General features: G+C 44.7%; 2 non-coding genes across 2 annotated transcripts; both read right to left on the bottom strand.

The window, feature by feature from the left end:
- Positions 1-9,182: 9,182 nt before the first annotated feature.
- Positions 9,183-9,255, bottom strand: TRNAR-ACG (transfer RNA arginine (anticodon ACG)). The gene has a single exon. It is a non-coding gene; the product is annotated as a tRNA-Arg (tRNA).
- Positions 9,256-9,473: 218 nt separating this feature from the next.
- On the bottom strand, positions 9,474-9,546 carry TRNAI-UAU (transfer RNA isoleucine (anticodon UAU)). Its single transcript has one exon. It is a non-coding gene; the product is annotated as a tRNA-Ile (tRNA).
- Positions 9,547-15,132: the final 5,586 nt, after the last annotated feature.

The following is a 15,132-nucleotide window of genomic DNA, read 5'->3' as shown; positions in this document are numbered from 1 at the left end:
CTTGGAGCAATTAGGGCACTTTACTCTTGCCCGTCGGCGAATGTCTTGATTGATGGAGCCCTATCTGTTCCCTTTCAAATTACTAACGGTTCTAGACAGGGCTGCCCCCTCTCTCCCCTGCTTTTTATAATGGTTATGGAGCCCTTGGCCGAACTAATTAGATGCTCCCCTCATATCACCGGCTACCCATTAAACAATAGACAACACAAGATAGGACTTTACGCCGATGATGTCTTATTAACGTTATCAAACCCACTAACGTCACTGAGGGCACTGCAGGACATTATAGGAGAATTTAGTAATGTATCTTACTACAAATTAAATACAAACAAGTCCCTAATTCTAGGCATAAACGTTCCCCCCTCCTTAAAAGAAGCCATCCAAACCGAGTGTAAATTTGTGTGGACAACAGCGATCCCATATTTGGGAATTAACCTATCCCTTCCACTGTCGGAAATGCTGGCGCTCAATTTAGACCCTCTTCTCACTTCAATTCAGGAGGAATTGATCTCTTTGGGGAGACATGAACAATCTTGGATAGGTAGAATTATGTTGTACAAAATGTTGGTCCTACCTAAATTACTGTATCTGTTTCGCACCATGGCTCTCCCAATTCCCTATAGCAAAATAGTACCTTTTCAGAGGCAACTGTCGTCTTTTGTCTGGAACAATAAAAGACCCAGAGTTGCATCCAAAATATTATTTCTTAATCGTAGACAAGGAGGTTTGGGAGTTCCGGACCTGTGGGCATATTGCCAAGCTATTAATCTAAATTTATCTGCCTCTTGGGTAGGTACAGACCAGCCCCCTCCATGGCAAAATATAGAAAAATACTTAAACAAAAATAGAGAATTAAAGTCTCTACTTTTAGCTACGACAGTAGCCGGATCCCCTCTACACCCTACCTTAGATCTGGAGCTTCAAGGTTTCTCTCCGCCCATGTTAGCAACATTACAAGCCTGGAATATATGCAAGCTCAAACTAAAAGGAGATACAAATAAAAGTGAGATCAAACTCCCCCTAGAAGTCCTCACTTATTTCATTCCGAACTTTTCAAAACTGAACTGGACCAAGGCAGGAATAACCCAAATAGCGGACCTTTTTCTGGAAGGAAGGATTGCTTCTTTTCAATCCTTAAAAATTAAATATGGAATCTCTGATAAAGAGTTCCACTCTTATTGCCAACTATGCTCCTTTTTATCAAAGACCCAATTAGAAAAATACTACTTACCTAATAAATTACTCAGCTTCTTTTCCAAAGCAAAATCATCAAATACCTCCTTAACAAGAAAATTTTATAATATCCTTTCAGGAGATATGGGTACAAGAAAAAAAAATCACTTGCTAAATTGGGAAACGGACTTGGGGAGATCCTTCTCAGTAGATCAATGGCTGGTAGCCTTTGAGTGGGTAAATAAATCTACCATGTCGGCCAATCTCCTCCAGATACAATATAAAACTTTAACTAGATGGTACTATACTCCTGCTAAATTGGCTAAATGCTTTCCTGGTACGGACCCACATTGTTGGAGGGGTTGCGGTCAAGAAGGCTCGCTCGTACACTTACTCTGGTCCTGCCCATCCATACAATTGTATTGGAAAGAGGTTTTTCGTATTTCCCGAGAGATCTCTAACTGCTCTATCTCTAGGTCACCGGAACTGGCCCTACTGTTGCTAAAATACAGCAATATCCCACTTCCAAGGCGAAAACTGATATGCCACTTAATGATGGTTGCCAAGTTGGTTGTTTTCAGGAAATGGAGATCCGCAGTACCTCCAACACTATCCGAGGTCTCTGATGTTATGACCGATCATTGCTCCTACGAAAAAATCTTAGCATTATCTACTGATACTATGCCTAGCTTCTCTCGCATGTGGAACCCCTGGCTAAACCATATCTTACGATAAGCCTGCTCGAACTCCTTGATATAGACGCTTTGTGTACAGTTACCGAGATGTGATTACAGACCACACTGAAGTTTAGAAATATTTGTTCCCTTTATGTATACCAAATATATCTTTGTTTCATCGCTTCTTTTTTTTACCAGCGACAATTGAAATCACCTTCAATGACTAACGACTGTTAAATAAGCAGTAACTTTCTAATCTTGTTTTTTTTTTGTTTGGTGATGTTTTGATATATCAGTCTATTCATTGCGAAGATGTGAATGTAACATCTTATCATATGTAAACTCAATAAAAAAATTATTTGGAAAAAAAAAAAAAAAAAAAGACCTCAACACGGTTGCTTTTAGCCCCTAGCCAAAACCCTTCTGCCTTGTTTGCTACCTTTCCATATTATCCAGTATCGTTTCGGTATTGAATGGCAAAGAGCTGTGCCTATCCAGTTAAGGCGGAGGGAAAAAACAAGGATAGATCCATGCCCCTGCCGGTCTTTCTATCCTCTTCGCCGGATCCCCACTGTTGTTGCTCTTTTACTCTTTTGACTGTTTTAACGATATCGTAGAGGGAGCGATTCCAGATAATTTGCTTGTCTCCGTATCCCACAGAATGTCCATAAGTTGCAAACACCATCACTTTTCCTCTGGCTCGGGAACTTTCTTGCAGTGGGAGGCATGTATCCACTTTTACAGAAGTAGGTGTTGACAACAGAACTTGGTATGGTCGTCAAACCTTGGGTCCAAGGCCTTTATTACGTGTCTTTTTGCGACCACCCAGTCTCCAGGCTGCAAGAAATGTGTCCCCTCTAGGTTGTCAGGGTCTGGAATTGGGGAAAACACTAGATCGGGTGTTATTTTCAGTTTACGACATAGTTCTTGTACATATTCAATAATCTTATCACACCCCTGCTGCAGGGCCTGTGGATGATACAGGCCTAATCTTGGCATAGAGCCAAACAACACTTCTTTTAACTTAAGCATATCATTTCAGTTCTTTCAACTTTGTCTAAACTCTGCGGGTGGTATGGAGTGTAAAACGCTTGTTCCACCCCAAGGCTGACATCACCTCTCGCATCACTTCACCTGTAAATTGTGTACCTCCGTCACTCTCAATTGTCTCTGGTACCCCAAATCTACATACAAGTTCTGACACAAGTTTAGTCACTGTACATTGTGCGGTGGCTTTGAACAGGTCCACGCACACAAGGACGTACTCATACCTGCCTGATTTGGGAAGCTGGATGTAATCGATTTGTAATCTCTGAATAGGATACAGTGGTCTGGGTGTGCACTTCACATGCCTTCACATATGCCTTCGCCAACCTGTCCAACCCTGGAGCATACCATACCTTGTCCATAACAGAAACCATGGCATTCCGAGAGGCATGCACTTTCCCGTGAGCTAGGACGGCGAGGTGGGTGTAGGCAGCCGCTGGTACATCATCTACGTCCCGTAGGACGCCAAATCCCAAATCAACAAGAGTGGTGGGACCAAGATCCAACTTACAGCACAAGGGGTCTTGCGTCCTGTCCAGGAGAGTTGCAGCCTTGGCTGCCCTATCCCTTGCTCTCTGGTGACTGCCCCTGCGTGTGTGCTTTAACCTTTATTATGGCCACCTGTCCTGGCAACATGATAGCTTAATGGGCTTGCCTTGTGCCGTGAGAAAGCTCCTGGACCGCCAGATGGGTCCATAATCGTGTGCAGTACCAAAGGCGTACCTGGAATCAGTGTAGATGTTAGCAGTGGTACTTTTCAGGCTTCAGTTCCTGCGCTGACATGTATGGCGGCAGTGGTTTTTGTACAAGTATCTCATTCAGTGTGACTACTTCAAAACCTGTTACAAACCTTCCTTCGTCATTCAGGTATCTAGATCCATCCACAAACATTTCAAGGTGGGGGTTTAGGAGGGGTTTGTCAGTGACATGTGTGAACCCAGCTGTCTCCTGCTCCATGAGCGCTGCACAATCATGCTGGTGTTCTGCATCAAAGGCCTCCTCTTCATCAGTCAGAGAATTAGCAAAAAGCTGGTCCTCTGTACTTACTCCCCCATTTGAATCAGTGTCACCTAATGGTAATAAGGTGGCCGGATTCAAAGTGGTGCAACGTTGAAATGAGACATTGGATGAAGAGTGTAAATGCAAGTTCCATTTTGATCTGTCTAGCAAGAGACAGATGTCTACGGCTTACCTGAGTCAGGATACCATGTATGTCATGTGGGGTGTAGATCACCATGGTGTGATCTAGGACAACGTCAGAACTTTTGTCTATTAGTGCCTGAACTGCTAGAACCGCTCGGACGCAGGATGGAGACCCTCTAGCCACCGCGTCAAGATGGGCACTGTAGTATGCTACAGGTCGCTTTTTGTCACCATGCATTTGTGTCAGTACAGCGGTGGCGTGTCCCTCCATCTCAGTGACGTACATTTGGAAAGGGTTGTCATAGTCTGGCAGCCCCAGTGCACCCGGTTACCTGTACTTTCAGCTGATAGAAGGCTGACTCGGCCTGCGGGGTCAGGGCACATGGCCGTGAACCCAAACAGTCGTACAGAGGCTGCATGGTCATGGAGGCAGAGCGTCCATTGCCAATAGTATGAAACCAGTCCCAAGAAGGTACGCAACTGGGCATGGGAGGTGGGAAGTTGCATGTCACTTACCACCTTCGTGCGTTCCGGCGTCAGGTGCTTAGTACCTGGACCTAGGCAGTGGCCCAGGAACACTACGTGAGACTTGCAGAACTGAAGTTTCTCTTTGCTGGCTTTGCAGCCATTCTACTCTGATGGAGGAAACACAAAAGGCTTAGTGATGCATTGAGGTAACTATTTGTGTCAGCAGTACATAAAAGAAAATAAAAATAAATCATCAACATATTACAAGAGGGCGGTGCCCTCGCAAATTGGCCAGGCGTCTAATACCAGTTTCATGAATCTGGTGAACTGATATTGGGCTATACTGTGCCCCTTGTGGCAGCACTATCCAACAGTACTGCTTTCCTCTGAAATTAAATACAAACAAATACAGACAGTCTGTCGAGGTCCGTCTGACTGGTAGCCCAAAGGCTCGAAGGAACGACACTAAGAACTTGTTTCTCTGCGTGCGTAAAAGTGAAGACAGGTAGAGGTGTTGCTAGGTCTGCTGCCATCCGACAGAAGGTCGGGTGACTTTCAGACCTGGGGTGTATACGAGCCCCACCGGACGGGTGAAGTTCGATACAAGATCCCAAAGGTCCCATCATTTCGGTTCCCAATATGCTTTCAGGACTTTCCAGCACAAGGAAGCGCATGAGGCATCGTGACCCTTTAAACATTACCTCTAGTGGTTCAGTTTCTGCCAGCTGAATCGGCACTCCTGAAACCCTTTGCACCAATTACTGCTAGACAATCAGGCTGGTATTCTATTTAAAATAGATCAGAATCTTGTTGCAAAAAAAAAAAAAAAAATTAAAAATTTAGAAATTGCTGACCTGCAATACCTGGATCACTTATGTCAGATGTCCAGTTCCTTGGGCTAAGCAATGACTCAGGAATTGGAGTTTGTCTTGGAGGTGGCTTACTATTTATCAGGACCTGCGGAAAGCTGAGTTTCTGCAGTAGCTATCAAGACAAATACATGAGCCGGATCCACCAAGAGAGCAGTTAGTTTACAAACCTCCTCTGAACTGTCACCTGAGGTCTCAACCCGTACCGATCTATCCGGTGAAAATTTGATGGATGCAGATAAGGCTTGTAAGATATCAATACAAATAACAGAGACATGAATTACAACAAGGCAGAATAATCCACAAACATCTATCCACATTGAAATATGATATTCTTTAAGCAAATTCATTATTAATCTGATTCTGCCTGCAATGTCTCATCAAATTTGAGAAGAGAAAAAAAAACTTTTCCTAACTGCCCAAGCTCCTCACCCCCTCCCTTTGTAGACAAAAGAAGGATGAAACATTACGTACTTTTACATTATCTAGCTCCACCCCTTCGATGCTGGTCGTTTGCATGTCTCTCCTACAGAACATTTTCTCAGAGACAGTGCAGTACTAACAGCATTTAGCAGTGATATAGACATCCAACCAATCACAGAACTGACATTTACACAAAAAGCAAAAATATATCTTAAAATCCCTATGTTCTCTATTTTTAAGACCGTATAATTCACATAATTCATTACAAGTTTCTTATTTCATCAGCGTCTGTCTTCCTTTCTATGACACTGAATTTTATCTCTATGAAACAATAGCTAAGATATTAATAAGCAACTAAAACATTCAGACTTTAAACAGCATTAATTATTAGTAATTACAAGACGTATACTTCTCTCCTAGGCTGGTCTGTGTTGAGGGTGGAGCAAGACCTCTTCCTATTGTTCTTCCCTCCCATCTCCTTACATCACCTAGCTCCACCCCCTGTGATCTGGCTCAGCGTTTGGTCTTTCTTGCCTCATTTAGTTTCTAGCCACCGGACAGTATATACCATATAACACAATCTAACTCTCATACGGGCCCTTCATTAATACACAAATTCACACTCACTGGGGTTTTCATTCACTCATATACAGACTGATAAGTATCTCATGTGAAGTAGAAACTGGGATTGTATTTACTGTTCATAGAACTTCCCATATTGAACAAAGTATATATATATATAAGAAAAACTCTTATGTACCGCGGTTTTTACATATTTTGTTCAGAATAGGCTATCCAATGACAAACATAATACAACTTATGCCCATTTCCATCCACATACTTATATTCACCACTCCAGATAGCAACTATTATCACCGTTCATTGTTAAACCTTCTACCTTTCCTTAACTCATTGAACCTTCAGCTAAAATAGTTTACATCAACTTTTTCTTTTTACTTTCTTGTAACAAGTTATACTACACATTCTTTGTTCCCTATTAACCTGCACAGTCTGTTCACACCATTCACTACTACAGAGACAATATAAAAAAAAAAAACCCATAGCTCACACCTTCTTACACTCAGAACATTACTTCACGGACAACATAAAAACCACACAGTATATATACTTCATTGTTCTTTTGAACCCCCACAGATGTGAGTGGGGTATAACTTTCTTACACTTACATGAAGAAGACTAAGTCGTACAACAAAGATTAGTTTACATAACAACAAGACTTACAAGACAAACAATAATGGTTATTTGTCACATAATTGTCCACAGATTTTGCATGAACTTACTTTATGTCCCAGAGGGACACAAACTATAAGAGGATTCCCTTTCTCTGATAACCCCTTACTGCCGTATCTATACTTGCCTTTTTCCAACTATTTAACATTTCCTGTAATCCATTATCTTTTGCCCACCCAGCATGACTGTCTGAAAACCTTTCCCACTGCTGGAGATCTAATACTCCTGTCCCTTTATATCCTATGTGCTTAAACAATTTATCACATCCTCTACCAACTGCAGCTCTGCCTTCTCTTTCTTGTACAATTTCTTTAGCTGTCTTCCATACCTTATCCTCTTTACCAGCAGTATTGCCCATGGCTGGCGGTTTATGTACACTAAGAGGCTTATTATTTTATCCTTTCACACACATAAAACAATCCCCTGACCGTTGAAATATACAAACGGAACTGCAGGGGGCCCTGTCCGGAATCGTGGCCTTGTTAGGGACTCCTTTCAGCGTCACTGATCAGGTTCCTGTTAACACGGGACACAGAGATTTATATTTGCACCCCGGAGGTCAGGTTCCGTCGATCAGGTCAACTCATCAATCACTCACTCGTGCATAAACAGGCACACATAAAGACAAAAACATTTGAATGTCAGTTACTACTTTTTTAAGTGTCAGTACTTCCTCACTTGTCTGTAAGTGTCGGTACCTCCCAACCCTGCTTATTTTTCCCCCGTCTAAACTACTTCTCTTATACCTATAAGAGGCTCCCATCAGGGATTTTATCCCCTGAAAATTTTTAGGCTTCCCTGGTACAATTTATACCATGCCTTCCAGAGATCGGCAAGAGGGTTTCATATTCTGTACACTGACCATGCAAAGTAACAAATAAAGACAATAACAGTTAAAGAACACCTGCACAGCATATTCAGCCCACCATATGAATTCTTAAAAAGCTTGAAGATTTATAAGAGGCATGCACTTCTTACCCCTCGGACAGGAAAGGAGCAGCCAAGAAGCACGGATAGATTGTGGCAAGATAAAGCCTTACCTTACTGCGCAGTTTTTGTAAATCCGTGGTTCCGAGTGGCTCCTTATCCCATCTGAGTCTGGGGGGGGTTTGAGGTGCAGGTGGTCCTCTTGTTCCTTCAAGCCCCACGTTTTGGGCACCAATTACTGTTATGGAATTCAATGTTCCGTCAATATGCTGTGAGGCGCCAAATCAGAGGTGGTTATGGCGGCCGCCGTGAGAAAGCAATGAAACACAGAGATCAGGCCTGTGTCTAGAAGCAATCTGTGTTTATTCTGTACATTGTCATTTCTTATACAAAAAACAGAAGGAGTATCAGTAGGCGTATCAGTAGGCGTATCAGTGCAAAGGCTAGTGTTACAAAGTTCAATCTGTTATACTGAGGTCAAAGTACTAATGTGGTGAATAATTGCGTTTTCTCAATAAGCATGGCTTCTTTTGTTGGAATGTAGACTGGCTGTCTAGTACCTTGATTCTTTATCACAATCTACTTTTTAATCACATGCCCTAGACAGCAGTTAATGATCGAAGCATTCCATTATCCTTTGATCATTGTAACGAGATTAACAAGATCTTGGAGACATGATGGACATTTAAGATTACACCTCTACTTAATGTAATTAAGTACTAACCTAAATGTACAAGCATTTATCAGAGCTTTTCATAGGACACAGAATAGAGTGTACAATTTAGGCCTAAAGCCTCCAGAAACGTATATCAAATATACATACATATATAAATTAGTATGTTCATAACCCTCACAATGCCATCCATGCTTAAAAATGAGTTTTCAAATCATGAAACTGATTTTTTTTCTACTTATTACTGAAAAAGGGTCTCAGCGGTTCCCATATGGTCTAGCGGTTAGGATTCCTGGTTCTCACCCAGGCGGCCCGGGTTCGACTCCCGGTATGGGAATGAGCATTTTCCTAAGCTTGCAACTACATCGAAAGACCCTCTGAATTAAGATAGCGCTCTAAAAGTATCATTCAGGCTTGCCCTCTACAAGAGCACCTTTCCTTTTTCATCAAGAATGCCGTGACCCGGATTCGAACCGGGGTTGCTGCGGCCACAACGCAGAGTACTAACCACTACGATCACGGCGACATTCATGAGCCAGGTAGGAGTCGAACCTACAATCTTCTGATCCGTAGTCAGACGCGTTATCCATTGCGCCACTGGCCCTGTGTGAGAGGTTGCCACTAATCATGCTCCCCATTTTGGACTTTTGCTACGCTCGCAGCCATATTCAAAGACCTCAACACGGTTGCTTTTAGCCCCTAGCCAAAACCCTTCTGCCTTGTTTGCTACCTTTCCATATTATCCAGTATCGTTTCGGTATTGAATGGCAAAGAGCAGTGCCTATCCAGTTAAGGCGGAGGGAAAAAACAAGGATAGATCCATGCCCCGTGTGAGGATCGAACTCACGACCTTCAGATTATAAGACTGACGCGCTACCTACTGCGCTAACGAGGCATCTTGCGTTTGATTGGTTGTTGCCGTCCAGAGATAAGATGGAATTCTGTAAGCACAAAACTTCTTCTTTTTTTTTTTTTTTTTTAATATGTACATGTATATATCTACATATATTGGAAAGTTTAAAGCAAGCTGTGAAAGCAACTTTTCCCATATGGTCTAGCGGTTAGGATTCCTGGTTTTCACCCAGGCGGCCCGCGTTCGTTTCCCGGTATGGGAATGAGTGTTTTGCTAAGCTTGTGCCTGCATTCAAAGGCCTGCACCTTTCTTGCAGAATTAAGCGGCTTAGTTTGCAGATGCTCTTGGCAGCCAAAAATGCTGCGCTAACGAGGCCACTTGCAAGTGGTTGTTGATGCCATCCATGCTTAAAAATGAGTTTTCAGGGGCGGAGCCTGAACGCTGAGGAGAATGGCCGTGTGAGAGTGTAGCTCCCCCGGCAAGACTCCTCTGCAGGACCTATAGCAGCAACCAGCAGCGTTGAAATGAAGAGAGTCGGGAGGGAGAGAGGATCGGAGCCCTCAGGGACGCCGCGGACGAACAGAGGGCAGTCCGATATGCAGCGGTACCTCAAGGAGAAGGGCCCCCGCTCCCCGCTGTTTCCAGCAAAGATGGCGCCGGCTCAGCTATCGGCTGCACCACACAGTAAGGAGGGGGAGGAGGGAGCTGCCTCGGACAGTGAGGATGGAGAAATAGTGTCCAGAGGCTTCATGAAGGAGCTGCTCATGAAAGCACTAAACCCCATTATGTCTGAGCTGGGGGAAATAAAGGAGGACATTAAACAGCTTGGTAGACGTGTGGAGGACCTGGAGATGTCCTCCTCTACTATTATTACACATGCCACGGAAATAACAGGCGCCCTAAAAGAGCACCACAACCATATAAACAAAGCCCTCCTGATGCAGGAGGACTTAGAGAACAGAAACAGGCAGTCAAATGTACGCATCAAGGGGCTACCAGAGTCGTGGGCTGCGGACTGTCTTGATAAGGTGTCCAGAGAAATCTTTGCACTCCTCCTCGGAGCGGAGAGAGCGGCCCCCATTGTGATTGAAAGAGTCCACAGAGCCCTTAGGCCTCTCCCGGCGACTGCAGACCCCCCACGGGACGTTATTTGCAAAGTCCTATCTTTTCAGGATGCTTTTGCAATCCTAAGAGCTGCCAGAAACTACAGGGACTTGAAATACTCTGAGGCCCCGATACAGATCTTTCAGGACCTGGCCCCGTCTACCTTGGCAAAGCGCCGCCTCCTCCGCCCGCTCCTAGATGCATTAAGAGAAAGGGGGATCAAATATGCCTGGTTGTTCCCCTTCGGCTTGGGCATCTCCCACAAGGGCCGACGGCTGAACATCCTGGACCCAGAGGACCTCCAGGCATGTTGGCAGTTCCTCGAGATGGAGCCGCTCGACCTCCCATGTTGGCTCCCTTTACCTGAGCTGCCTAAGTTTACAAACCTTCCTTCAACTACTGATTGGAACATGGCGCCCCCGACTAAATCACCCAGAAACAAAAAGAAAAAGAGCCGAGACCCTACTCCGGCGGGAGACTGAGAAGCTGTTCCAGTCCGTCTGCCTCTTGGGCAGGAGGCCCCCCTCACTTGTCCTCCACTCGCTGGACTGTGACACCAGTGCCGCAGCGGAGCAGATTGACCTCAGACCTATAAAGGGTCAACAGCAAATTTGGGGATTACCCCCCGTTCTTACTTATATTTCCTTTTTTTTTTTCTCTCCTGTTGCGCTGTCTTCTTCACCTGTTTTGTGGAGAAGCAGAATCGCCCCAACGGTGGGATTTTTTGCAGACTCACTAATCTTCAAGCATCAGACTCACTTGCGGATATTACTTATCTGTTCCATCTCTCCCCTCTCCCCTCCTCCCTTCTCCTTTACCGCTTTAACCAAACCTAATCTTACTGCTGGTTTCAAGTTATATATTTTAAATGGTCCTTAGGAGTCGTCCAGGGCAGGTCTAGTGCATTTCGGTCTACATCTGGTTAGCTGAGTGCTCCAGTGACCACTTTTGTGGCGGACACCGTCCTGCACACCACCCCCACTGACCGTCCTAGGACAAATTGGTCTTTTCTATTTCTAATACCTTACAGTTATTGTGCAGTGTGTCTATCCCCTCTGTGTAATCACACCTACCCACTGTGTTTGAACCCACTCCTTCCCCATAACCAACCTCCCCTCCCCCGCTGATAAAGTGACTTCTGTTTTGGTAAACATTTTGTCTTTCTCCACAACAGCACGTCTTTAGGACTTACGATGCGTCCACCGGTACCCGCTGGAGATGACAGCTTCCGCCTTTCCTCTTTCAACGTGAAGGGACTCAACTCCCCCTTTAAAAGACATAACGTAGCACAACTCTTGAGAAAATACGGCACCAAGATTGCCTTCCTACAAGAGACCCACTACAAGGCGGGTAAGTGCCTTTCATTACCAGGCAGACAGTTCCCACAGGGCTTCCACAACCCCCACCCGACATCCGCCTCAAAAGGAGTCTCTGTCTTATTCCATAAGTCAGTCACATTTAAATGTGAGGCACAGCACACCGACGGAGAGGGGAGAGTCATTTTCTTGAGAGGACGCTTAAACAATTTTAAAATCACCCTGGCCAATCTATACACCCCAAACTCAAATCAGGTGTCCTGGCTGATAGGGCAACTGGAGACCCTTAGGGAATTCGCAATAGGCCCCATTATCCTGGGAGGAGATCTGAATCTGACGTTAAATCCTCTACTCGATTCATCAGTCGGACGCTCCCAGATTTCACATCCTAAACTGAGACGCCTATTGCGATGTCTCTCAGAGATGGGTTTGGTAGATGCTTGGCGTCAGTGCTCACCATCAGTAAAGGACTTCACCTTCTTTTCACATGTTCATGCCTCTTTCCAAAGGCTGGACTATTTTCTCATAGCCTCTAATCTCATCCCCCTGCTAATAGACTCCTCTATTGCCGCCACCACTGTATCCGATCACGCGCCACTACATTTAGATCTTAGACCCCTCTATAATTCGCCTCGGGAGTGGAGATGGAGGCTGAACACCTCACTCCTTGACTCCGCAGATGACAAAGCGGGGATTGAAAAGCAATTAAAGGAGTTTTTCGAACTCAACAGGGGCGGGGAACAATCGGCTCCAGTGGTGTGGGAGACGCACAAAGCGTTTATTAGAGGAGTATTGATAGCTCTCGGATCCAAGAAAAAGAAAATCCAACAAAAGGAGATAGACGATCTGCTAAAACGTATCTCTAAGCTAGAATATACCACTAAACTTTCCACCAGTAAAGAAAATCTCACTAAACTCGCAGATATCAGAAAAGAACTAAATCTTTGTCTAGAAACAAGGTTTAACAAACGGTGCCTATACCTTAAACATATAGCTTTCGCACAAGGCAACAGAGGCAGCAAATATATGACTGCCATGATTAAAAAAGCCCGCTCTAGGAACCAAATTGATTCAATAAAAACGCGTTCGGGCACTCGAGTCACTTCTTCGTCAGATATCGCTGCGGAGTTCCAACAATTTTACTCCCATCTTTATAACCTTCGACCGCAACAGGACCAAAACGATATTAGTGAGACCAACAAACCAATAGAGGATTTTCTAAAAAAGCTGCCTCTCCCCAAACTGGACTCAGAAATAGCCCACCAACTTACGGCCCCCGTAAGAGAAAAGGAAGTTGATTAAGTCTTAAATTCCTCCCCCCCCGGGCAAAAGCCCAGGCCCTGACGGACTACCCCTCATCTACTATAAATCTTTCCGCAAAACGTTAGTTCCACATCTTACAGAAATGTTTAACACCCTTTTGAATGGCGGCAGCCTTCCAAGACAGACTCAGGAGGCCCACATCACGTTAATTTTAAAAGAAAACAAAGAGCCGGAGATGTGCGGCAGCTACCGCCCCATTTCCCTAATTAACCTGGACGCCAAATTATGGGCTAAACTCCTTGCTAAACGTATGGAAACCCTTGTCCCAACTCTGGTGGATAGGGAACAGGCCGGGTTTGTGAAGGGGAGGGAGGGAAGGGATAATTGCATCCGCGTCCTACACGCAATGCAATATGCTCACATGAACAGAACCCCCCTTGCCTTAGTTAGCACCGATGCCGAAAAGGCATTCGATAGAGTCGACTGGCAATATATGAAATCGGTCCTGCTACACTACAATTTCCCTCCCTCCTTTGTTGCGGCTATTTTCTCCCTGTACGCTGAACCGTTTGCCAGACTGAAAATAAATAATATTCTCTCCCCCCCCTTTGAAATAAAAAATGGCACACGCCAAGGCTGTCCTTTGTCTCCCACCCTCTTTGTTTTGGCGCTGGAGCCGTTGCTCCTGCATGTCAGGATGGACCAGGAGATACGGGGACTTATAGTGGAAGACTGCTCTTTGACCGCTGCCGCCTTCGCGGACGATATTATTTTCTTAATCACAAATCCGGAAGCGGGCCTTCCTAGACTCGTTACCTGTTTGGAGCAGTTTGGAGCTATATCGAACTTCAAAATAAACTTTAATAAGTCCACAGTTTTGAATGTCTCGATCCCAAGAGCCCGCTGTGCGACCCTAATGTCTGATTCCCCGTTCTCCTGGTCCAACACCGCAATTGACTTCCTGGGAGTGAGATTGACAGGGAAGATGGAAGACCTCTTCGAAGCCAACTTCCCCCAACTACTCACTAAAGTTAAAACCCTACTACATAACTATGATCTCCCCTACATCTCATGGTTTGGGAGAAAAAACATAATTAAATCTTACATACTCCCATTGATCCTATACCAGATCCGGTCCCTCCCGATCCACCTACCAACTAACTTTTTCAATACACTCCGTAGGATGTTTACCAAATATATTTGGAGACAAAAGGGCTCCAGACTACCTTACAGTCTTATGACAAGGAGGAGAGAGGAGGGAGGAATGGGGCTGCCGAGCATCTCTGACTTCTATATAGCGTCTCACATTAGCTACTGGGAGAGACTATCCATGCCATCGGGGGACCCCTTGTTGTTTCGGATGATTAAAGCCATGTATGGACCCTCTTTGTTGGAGTCCTTATGGTTCCCCAAAAAAGCTATATATAGGAAAAGGAGCTACAGCTTGCTTCTGAGGGGGCCCGCTGAGGCATGGGAATCTCGAGCGGAAGTGCTGGCGCCATCTCCCTCCCCAATCGCCCCACTATGCACCCTCCCAACATTGATGGGCTTCCCGTCAGACCCCTGCTCTTCCAGACTCTGGCAAAAGCTTAGCAACAAGCTTTTAGGTGGATCCAAGAATTCTGACTTGCCTAATTGTTTCTGACATGTACGTCTTTGTTAAAACTCAATAAAAAATTTGGGATTTAAAAAAAAAAATGAGTTTTCAAATCATGAAACTGATTTTTTTTCTACTTATTACTGAAAAAGGGTCTCAGCGGTTCCCATATGGTCTAGCGGTTAGGATTCCTGGTTCTCACCCAGGCGGCCCGGGTTCGACTCCCGGTATGGGAATGAGCATTTTCCTAAGCTTGCAACTACATCGAAAGACCCTCTGAATTAAGATAGCGCTCAAAAAGTTCATAAAAGTATCATTCAGGCTGTCCATCTACAAGAGCACCTTTGC

The sequence above is a fragment of the Eleutherodactylus coqui genome, chromosome 2, assembly GCF_035609145.1.
Source record: "Eleutherodactylus coqui strain aEleCoq1 chromosome 2, aEleCoq1.hap1, whole genome shotgun sequence".
NCBI lineage: Eukaryota > Metazoa > Chordata > Amphibia > Anura > Eleutherodactylidae > Eleutherodactylus > Eleutherodactylus coqui.
The sequence above is the reverse complement of the archived record's forward strand: the minus strand, read 5'-3'. Positions and strand labels throughout refer to the sequence as shown.